Raw genomic sequence first — 8,627 nt, 5'->3', positions numbered from 1 at the left:
GGGGGGGGGGGGCGGAGGCGTCTTACTGCGCATGTGCAAGCCTTTAAAAATTTTTTTTGACGTCATTTCGCTACATCAAATCCCAAGCCAAAATTTCTTGCTCATTGATTACTCAGAAAAATAACTCTATGCTCTGATTCCTAGGAAATAGTGCAAAAGTACAAAGAGAAAGTGTTCAAGGTTTTTGCTTTCGCAAAAATAGCACAGGCTTGTCTATCCATCCTGTTCTTCGGTTCCCCGCACAGATTATCAGAGCCGAGAGGTAGCTCCGCTAAAATGCAGGCTAGACTTGGAAGTCTCAGTGGCACAGCTTCCCATTCTTTAAGTGGAAATACTTGCGCTATGATTTGCATCCTCCGTAGTCCAAGCAAGCTATGCAACTCCTGCCGTCTTTTTTAAAAATATACATTTCAGAGGAAACACCTGAATATGGCTAAAGCTGAATTACTTTACCTCCTAGTTCAGTGTTACCTCATAGTTATTTTTAAAGCGAAGAATAAAGGTTCTTACATAGACAACATAAGAAAAAATTAATGACTATATAAAGAAAATGCTAATACCTTTCCCCTTAGTAGGACAGGAAATGAATTGTAAAGAAACACTTTTTATTCAAGAAGTGATTCCCTCCCCCCCACCCCCGTGAAATAATAATAATTACCTATCATTTTAAGTGAAGGGTGAAGGTCTTGGAAGTTTACAAAGTTTGTAATGTCGGTGTATTTATGGTCAAATTCCAAAGAATCAAATTTACTAAGACACTTTTGCCTTAAAGAATGCTTTGCAATACAAAGGACACCAAATGGAGACAAATTAAGATGGAGACTTCTTGTAGCACAACTGGATAAAAAAACACTGATTTTTTAAAAAGTGGTGCTTATGCATTTGCTTTAACTGTATGGCAAACATTTAACAGTGATACCAATTAAGATATCAGTTTTCTTTCTTGGAAAGGGTATTCTCAGAACCCATTGCAGATCATCATAATAGAATTGGTTGCACTAAGGTCTGTCTTTAAGTTTAGAGAGCCTATACAAATTGTGTGTATTAAAGTTCATGAAAAAGCATTTCCTTAAGCCAATTTTAAAGGTTGCCTGTATTATTCTATTGTAAACTTACTTTATTCTAATGAATTTCCTTAGAAGTGTTCTCCAAAGTGATCATTTTAATTGGTGACTAACTTAAGGAGAATGATTATTTGGTAAAAGAGAGTGGGGTCCCTTGGATCTGGTGGCCTCTTTCTCATTAGAAAATGATGGGATAGTTTAAAGAGAACCCAAATGAAAATATTTTAAGATAACTGTCATGAGGCATATTTAGAAAGAAACAGCTGGAAAACACATTTTCCCAAGCTTACTCTAACTTCTTCAGTTACACTAGAAAACAAACTGTAATAAATCATGTTCAAAGGGAAAGCACTCTCCTGAGTTAATTACTGATAACATTAATTTTCTGATTCAGGAACAGCTAGATGTTTTCTAAACATCACTCAATTTCCCCAGTACCATTTATACTTAAGTATTTTGGATGAGTGTTTATTGAACTTAAGAGTTTTATTCAGAAGGCTGAAGAGGAGTCAAAAATTGCATGGTAGGATTCTATAGAAATGTAACCAATTCCAATAAAAAGTCCTCAGTACAGAAGTACATTATGGAAATGACGTGGTTGTCAGACCTAATTGCTTGGCTTTTGAGTCCTCAGAAGAAATTCTACAGCCTTAGGGGGTGTAGACTCAAAAGCAGTAGCATTTCTGGTTTCAGTTTAAATAAAACAATGAAATCCATCATTATTCAAGTCAATAGCGATAATTCACATGAATATGAATGCACTTTGATCTTATCCTTCAATTCTTTGAAAGACACAGTCATAATGAAAAAGGGAGATAAGCTCTTTAACTTGGTCCAAAGCAAGTTGTTGGAGCTTTTCTTTCTTGAAAGACAGTAGAAAGGAACTTTTCACTAAAGCCTTGCTTTCCTATTTTTCAGGTGGTGGTGGGGGTGTTTGGGCAAGCTACAGGTCATTATGTTGCCTCTAGGAATCAAGTAGTGTTAACTTTCTTCTTTGAAGTAAACTGTCTGATATCATGAACTTGACATTTTCTGAAGCTTAAAGGTGAACCTCTGATAACATACCTAAGAGGCATTTTAGGAGACATGTTGATTTGAGTTTACCATTAGGTATGATTAAGACATATTAACTATTTTCAGTACATTTTAAAGATTAAGTTAAATAGGCTATTTCAGTGTGCATTGTCTTAGTAGATTTGCAGTATCCAATACTAGCCCCTTCAGAGTTCCTGATGAACTGTGAAGACAGTTAATGCCTTGCCTGTCCCGCATGAAAGTCAGTTTAAAATATCCTCTTATGCCTATTTAACCAATTTCCAGACACCTTTGGTGGGAAAATAGCAAAGTTACAAGTTCTTATCACTCTTAGAATTCTGGAAACATCTGTCAGATATTTTTTAATACAATCACCACATTTGAAATATAATTAAGTAAAAAAATATGCATGAGTGAGGACATCTGATTAGTACCACTAGCTTGGAAAATGTTTACCTTTTCATTGGAAAGTGTTCACCTTTTCATTGAGTCCATGAAAGATATCCAAGCTTTATAGTAGCTGTTAATAAGTTTTATTTCTCATAAGGGTTGTTGAACTTTAGGAATCCTCTGGAAATTCAGTAAATATTTGTTATGTTAAAAGGACCCTGGAGCATGCAAAGATAAACAGGATAGGTACTTTTCCTCAAGGAGCTTTAAACTTAATTTCAGCACATCTGTGACTTACATTAAATGTCAATCTAGGAAGAACACTCCACTAACTTAATGACTTTTTAAAACTGGGACATTTGGTAAGAGCGATGAAGTTTGGCAACGCACCTATTTCTTGGGTTATCCTAGTAGCTTAATCAAGAGATTGTGCTGGATACTCTGAAGATTTTTCTTCAATAAAAACGTCTTTAAAACACTAACAAGAGTTCTTTAAAAAATTAAATCAATGTCCCAGAGCCACAGATATTAGAAAAGGCAGAAAGATTCCTTAGGGTTAGTGTCAATTATTTTCTTTAAGCATCAGACCACTCAGTCCTCATTACCAAGGCTGGTGTAGTTCATCAAATGAAATGAAGGAGAAAAAAAGTGCTCCATCCACTTCTGTAAAAGACAAGTATCTGGAGGTAATGTTGGAAAGTTATATTATGAATTTCATGCAAAATATTCGTGGTAGACAAAGAAGAGGGAAGACGGTACGGTTTGACTGTGGCTCTAACCCAGAGGGAAGCCATCGCTACCAAGACCAAACAACCCTAAGCTCTTTGTGTCGATGTTACTAAAAAGGGAGTGGGCGTCTTGTCTTGACTTCTTTCTTTACCACTATCCTTACTGCTGATGTCGAGAAAGGCTTCTTAATGGACTGGCCACTGACAAAGAATTTCGGCTAAAGTTGGAGACAAGGGCACCTGGGGCTGGGACGAAGCCGAGCACCAGGATCCCGGGGGCTCAGGTGCCGGCTCAGCACCGCGCTGCAGTGTGCTCCGAGCCTATTTGTCTATTGTCTGCCGTGGGGGCAGGGCCGAGCCGGGGGAGCTTGCTTTCGAGCGGAGCTGAGGGTCCTGGAGGATGAGGACCCCGGGGCGGGGGCGAGACATGTCAGCGAGGGCAACCCCCAGGGTTCTGAATGCTAGACACCGAGATGTACGAGGCGGCGGCGGCTGTACCGGCGGCTGCAGCCTTGGCTGCAAATCGCCGTCGTGTGGTTGCTACTGGCAACCGAGCCTCTGCCGAGCGCGCAGCCCCGCAGCCCCTGGAAGGAAGGTGGCGAGGGGAAGCGGCGGCGCCGCGGCCGTGCCGGCTCCGCAGCCCGCCGGGATCGGGTTCCCTCCCGCGCCCCGCCATCCCTTAGGGCTGTGACGCTCGTAGGGCTCCCCCAAAGGGCTCTCGGGTCGGGGGTGTCGCTGCGTAGGGAGCGTCAAATCACTGGTGTCCTCCGCGAATGCAACATGGCAGCTCTGGCTCGAAGACTGGGGGCTCTTCCAGTCCGCCGGGGTAGGCGGGGGCCGCGGACTTCCCAGCGCTGCCGCCTCCTCCCTTCCGGGCTCGGAGTCCGCACAGCCGGTGCCCCCCGCCTCCAAGCTGGGCCCAGCCAAGGGCAACCGCGCGCGGACTCGCCTCGCGCTCGCCCCTCGGCCCTTTGTTCTCCACTCGATAGGCACCTCGCGCTTCGGGGGCTTTTCATGGTGACCCTCGAAGAAAGGGTGACCCAGGGTGACGCCCGCCGACGTCCTGAGACTCCCGAGAGGTGTTTACCTCCCCCGGGTCTCCGGAGGGCGCCGGGCCGAGCTGGAATCGCGAGTCCGAGAGACTAACCCGACACCTAGGGAGGAGCCGCCTCTCGTCGGGTGCGTCCCTTCCCGCCAGGCCTGGCCCGCCTTTCTCTTCCTTGCTCCCGAGAGGTGTGAGGCGGAGAGCCCAGGGCTGGGATGCGGTCCCTGCAAAAAAGACAATACCCATCACCGCCCCGCCAAGGAAATGAGATTCTCCTCGGGGGAGAAAGCTTCGGGCTCGCAATCTCCGGGAAAACGGGGAGGAAAACACTCGTTCGTCCTACGCTGGGCGCCACCCCTCATCACACTAGCCCTTGGCCGTTCGTGGAGGCCAGTGGAGCCGGAGGAAAGGTCCCCGCCCCGGGTCGAAGGAGCGCGGAGCCCCCGTGCCCTCCACCAGGGGTAGGGGAGGGAAGGGTATCCCTGGAGACTGGCGGGGGGTGGGAGGTGGGCAGAGGAAATTTGCATCTTTAAGAACTGCGGTTCCGAAACCACCGTGCCACGTAGACCAGCCAGTTGTGAAGTTCAGTACAACGTGCTACAGAAATACTGAAATCCGCCACCAAATGGCGGCCCCTGCAGTCTGCGCCGATAAAGAGGACTCGCCGGGTGTCGCCCATTTTAGGCCGCTTTCACTTCTCTGCAGTTACCCGTACCCCTCTCACAAAGCCGTCCCTCTCTCTCCCGGTTTTTGGGCGCACGTGGGAGTCCTGGGCCAGAAAAGCGTTTCTGCCCCCGGAGAATCAGGCAGGCGCGGACTCTGCAGGAAACCTCTGCGTCCTGGTGGCTGTCAGAGGCGACGTCCCAACCTCCGACCGCTCGATCCTCTACCCTGCCGGGGTTTCCAGGCCGCCGGACCTTCCAGTTTTGCCCTGGCCGGAGACCTAGGCGTCGCCTTTGGGTCCCGAAGTGTGGTCCTTCACCCAGATCTTGACATTCCTGTCGCGCGGCCACTCACTTCCTCGACACTATCACCTGGTCAAGTTTCCTTCCCAGGGTATTAGAGTCCATTCCACCTATTAGACAAGTTCAGCCTGTTAAGAGGGTTAAGGACTCTCTCCCATCGGCCTTTCCAGTCCACGAAGCTCAGCCTTTAGGAACCCCGAGGATGGCAGTTTTATATTGATTAATAATTTGGCTTACAATTTTTTTCCCAACAAAACCCCAAACTCCAAGGACATCTTGTTATTGAAGGGGCAAGAGGATAGGGATTGAAGCAGCCACAGGGAGAAGGGCAAAACGAGACGATGATCTGGAATGACCCCCGTAAGGATGCGCTTCTGAGGGCTTTGCACGCGAAGCCGCCGCCTCCCGGGGACATAGGACAGGGGGCCAGTTGCCGCGCCTCGGTGTCCCTCTCGGTGGAAAAGCTTCGGCGGGCGGGGGCCGCTTTGTGAGGTCGCACGCACCCGGCTGTCGCCGCAGCTCGCCACGGGGTCCGGACTTGGAGAAAGGACTTCGTTTCCCCTCCTCCCCAGCCTGCTAGGGCCTGAGAATCTAGCTTTCAAAATTGGCGGGAGCGGAGTCCGCCGAGCTGCGGGCGGCGCGAGGCGAGCGGCGCACGCGCAAAATGGCCTCCCGGTGCCCCGCGGCCTGGGCTCGCGAGCCGGGCCGGGCCGAACCCCACGGCGTGATCCCAGGCGGAGGGTTGGGCTGCAGCTCTTTGCAGTCCTCGGAGTGCTGCTAGTTAAAAAATAAAGCGGGGAGAAGGGTCGTTTCCTCTTTAACCCGTCCTTTCGGTGAATGCTCCCTAATTGGGAAGGCAGGTCATTTACCGGGAAAGGAAGGTCATTTTCTCCAGGCGGGCGTCCTGTGCCCTTTCCACCCGATACCCGAAGAGAAGAAGCCTTTTTTCTTTCCTTTTCTTTCTTTTTTAAAACAGTTGCTCTTTCCAGCCTAATTACCCTAGCCCCCGCTTTATGTTCCAAGCCGCGCCGTGCGCTCCTGTCTTAGGCTTTCTTTGAATATTTCCACTCTTGGGGGCACTTAGACCTAAGACTGGAGCCCCTAGATCGACATCGCCGACTCCAGTCACCTCTTTATCCGTCTCTGTAATTTTCTCATTCCGCCCATCCCTACGCGTCTCGGGAATACCCTGGTCCGCAACCTTCGGAGGGTCAGTTGGGTTCCAGCTTACTTAGAAGGACAGGGTTGGAGAGCGCCGAATCCGCACCGAATTTGAAATGAGGTTCACTTTGAAGTTTGGAGTTTATGACGACCTAACAGAGCAAGAAGTAACTTTTTTAAAACATTGAAATGTAGGTGAATCTGAGGGAACATCAGTTGCTATTTTGGGGAAGTCCCTTCTAATAGCCTCTGGAAAGGATATTTTAAGACAAGAGTCAGAAGAATGGAAGTAATTTAACTCGTTCATTGGAAGTTTTATTGAGTGCTTACTATTCCTCTAGAGGGTTAAATGAGACTTCGCCTGAGTTTTCCACATGCTCTGGAACTTCTTGAGAAAACTCCCAACGATCCTGGAATAGGCTTTCCAGTGATAAATGACTTTTGATGTCGTCGACTTGATGAAGACATAAAGTTGGTGGTGAAGTCTTCATGTGAGACCTCTAGAAATTGCACACTCAGAAAAAGAAACTGGTGCAAATAAAGGAAATCCGTTTCAAGAACCAAAAGAAGAAAAAAACGTTAAAAAAATTAACTGCGGAAACAGGAAACACTCGACTGTGTAAACATTTTCGGAGACTTTCATAATCAAAACTGGGCGATCTTGAGATTTTTAAGGCGATGGAAAGGCTTCGCGGGGTATTTCCCACGTCTGATCTACTGGGAGGTTCTATTATGTGATACTTTCTCTTCATTGTAAAGGACCCATCTATCTGAATTCTGTGGTCCCAGTTTAATTTATTATGGATGAATCAGGATTTTTTTAAAAGCAACCTTAGAAATAATCACCTGTTGTACTGTTCATTTTATACTTGAAGAAACATCCTCAAGAAATGACTTCATCTAACCCAAGAGCCTTACCTTGGAGCTGCGTTCTGTGCTCTTTACACTTTACAAGTCTTAAAGGTATATACTTTTTTTTTCTTTCTCTTAATGGCCCTTTAAAATGTCATTTCATCAAGACCTTTTGTTTTGGATAACACGCGAGTAAAACTGTATGGAGGAAACAATCCTTATATTTCAAAATAACATGGAGCCTCCATTTCATGGAGCACTAAACTAAATCAGAATTTCCAACTGTCATTTCAGGGCAATGGAATACCCAGAAGAAAAAGGTGTATTTTTAAAACTTTTAAAGTATAAAGAGAAATGGACAAAAATAACACTTTCTTCACCTCAGGATTCTGAGACTAGATTCAATGTGCAGATTGTTTCTAAAATTAAAATCCTATCTCCTCTAAAGGTTAGTTAACATAAGCTATTTTTAAAAAACCAAACATTTTCATTTCTCCTTGGCCAGTGGAGATTTCATGGGATTTCACATGGGTTCTTTTTACGTTCCTATTAATTTTTCATACCAAAACTTTTTCATAGGCCTATACAGTGAGTGTACCAAAAGACCACAAGTGAACTGCAACTCTAATACTGGGAAAAGAATAAGAGGAAAGGATGAAGGAAGAGCCCTAATAGTTTACTCTGCCGGTTGCATTGTACCTCCAGAGGTCCTAACATTTGCACATACGAATATGGAAACGAAGCACTATGGGTTGGTAGGTGAAGTCAACTGAAGGGCAACTTTTTTTTTCAACTCAAAGCAATTAACGGCCGGCAATTTTAAAGGCAAAAAAGTACTTGTAAAGGGGTATGCACGTGTAAAGCAAGATAGATCACTATTTACACAACAGGAACCAGCCTCATTCTTTTTTTTTGCATTTAAGCTAAAATCTGTGAAATCAATTTAGGTGTTTTCTGTGGAATATTTTTAGCTCTAACTTTGTGGTATAGAATCCCAGAATACTTTTCAGCCAAACTTACAGCCGTTTCCTGCATTGACTACTAAGAGTTACAAAGTTAGCAGCTATGGGTTTTTGTAAGGTTGAAATTTTAAGTGGTAGTTTAGCAAAAGTTTTAAAGCCTAATTGTCAAGTGTAATGGCTGGTTACCAAGAATAAAAAACATTGAAATCTTTCTTCTGTTTTATTTAAAGACAAATTTTAGCTGAAATAGCCTTTAAAGCTCAAGCAATTTTCACATTGACTGGGGGAAAATTCCTCTTTTAAACAAAATAAATGGACATGGTTTCAAGGATGGAAAAATAGTGTTAGGTAAGCTATAAATGCAGTATCTGATATTTTACTAAGTAAATTCAAAAATAAATCCATAAAAAGTTGAGACGTAAAGT

Source organism: Bos javanicus, chromosome 13, assembly GCF_032452875.1.
Source record: "Bos javanicus breed banteng chromosome 13, ARS-OSU_banteng_1.0, whole genome shotgun sequence".
Classification (NCBI taxonomy): domain Eukaryota; kingdom Metazoa; phylum Chordata; class Mammalia; order Artiodactyla; family Bovidae; genus Bos; species Bos javanicus.
This window is presented reverse-complemented; position numbering follows the sequence as displayed.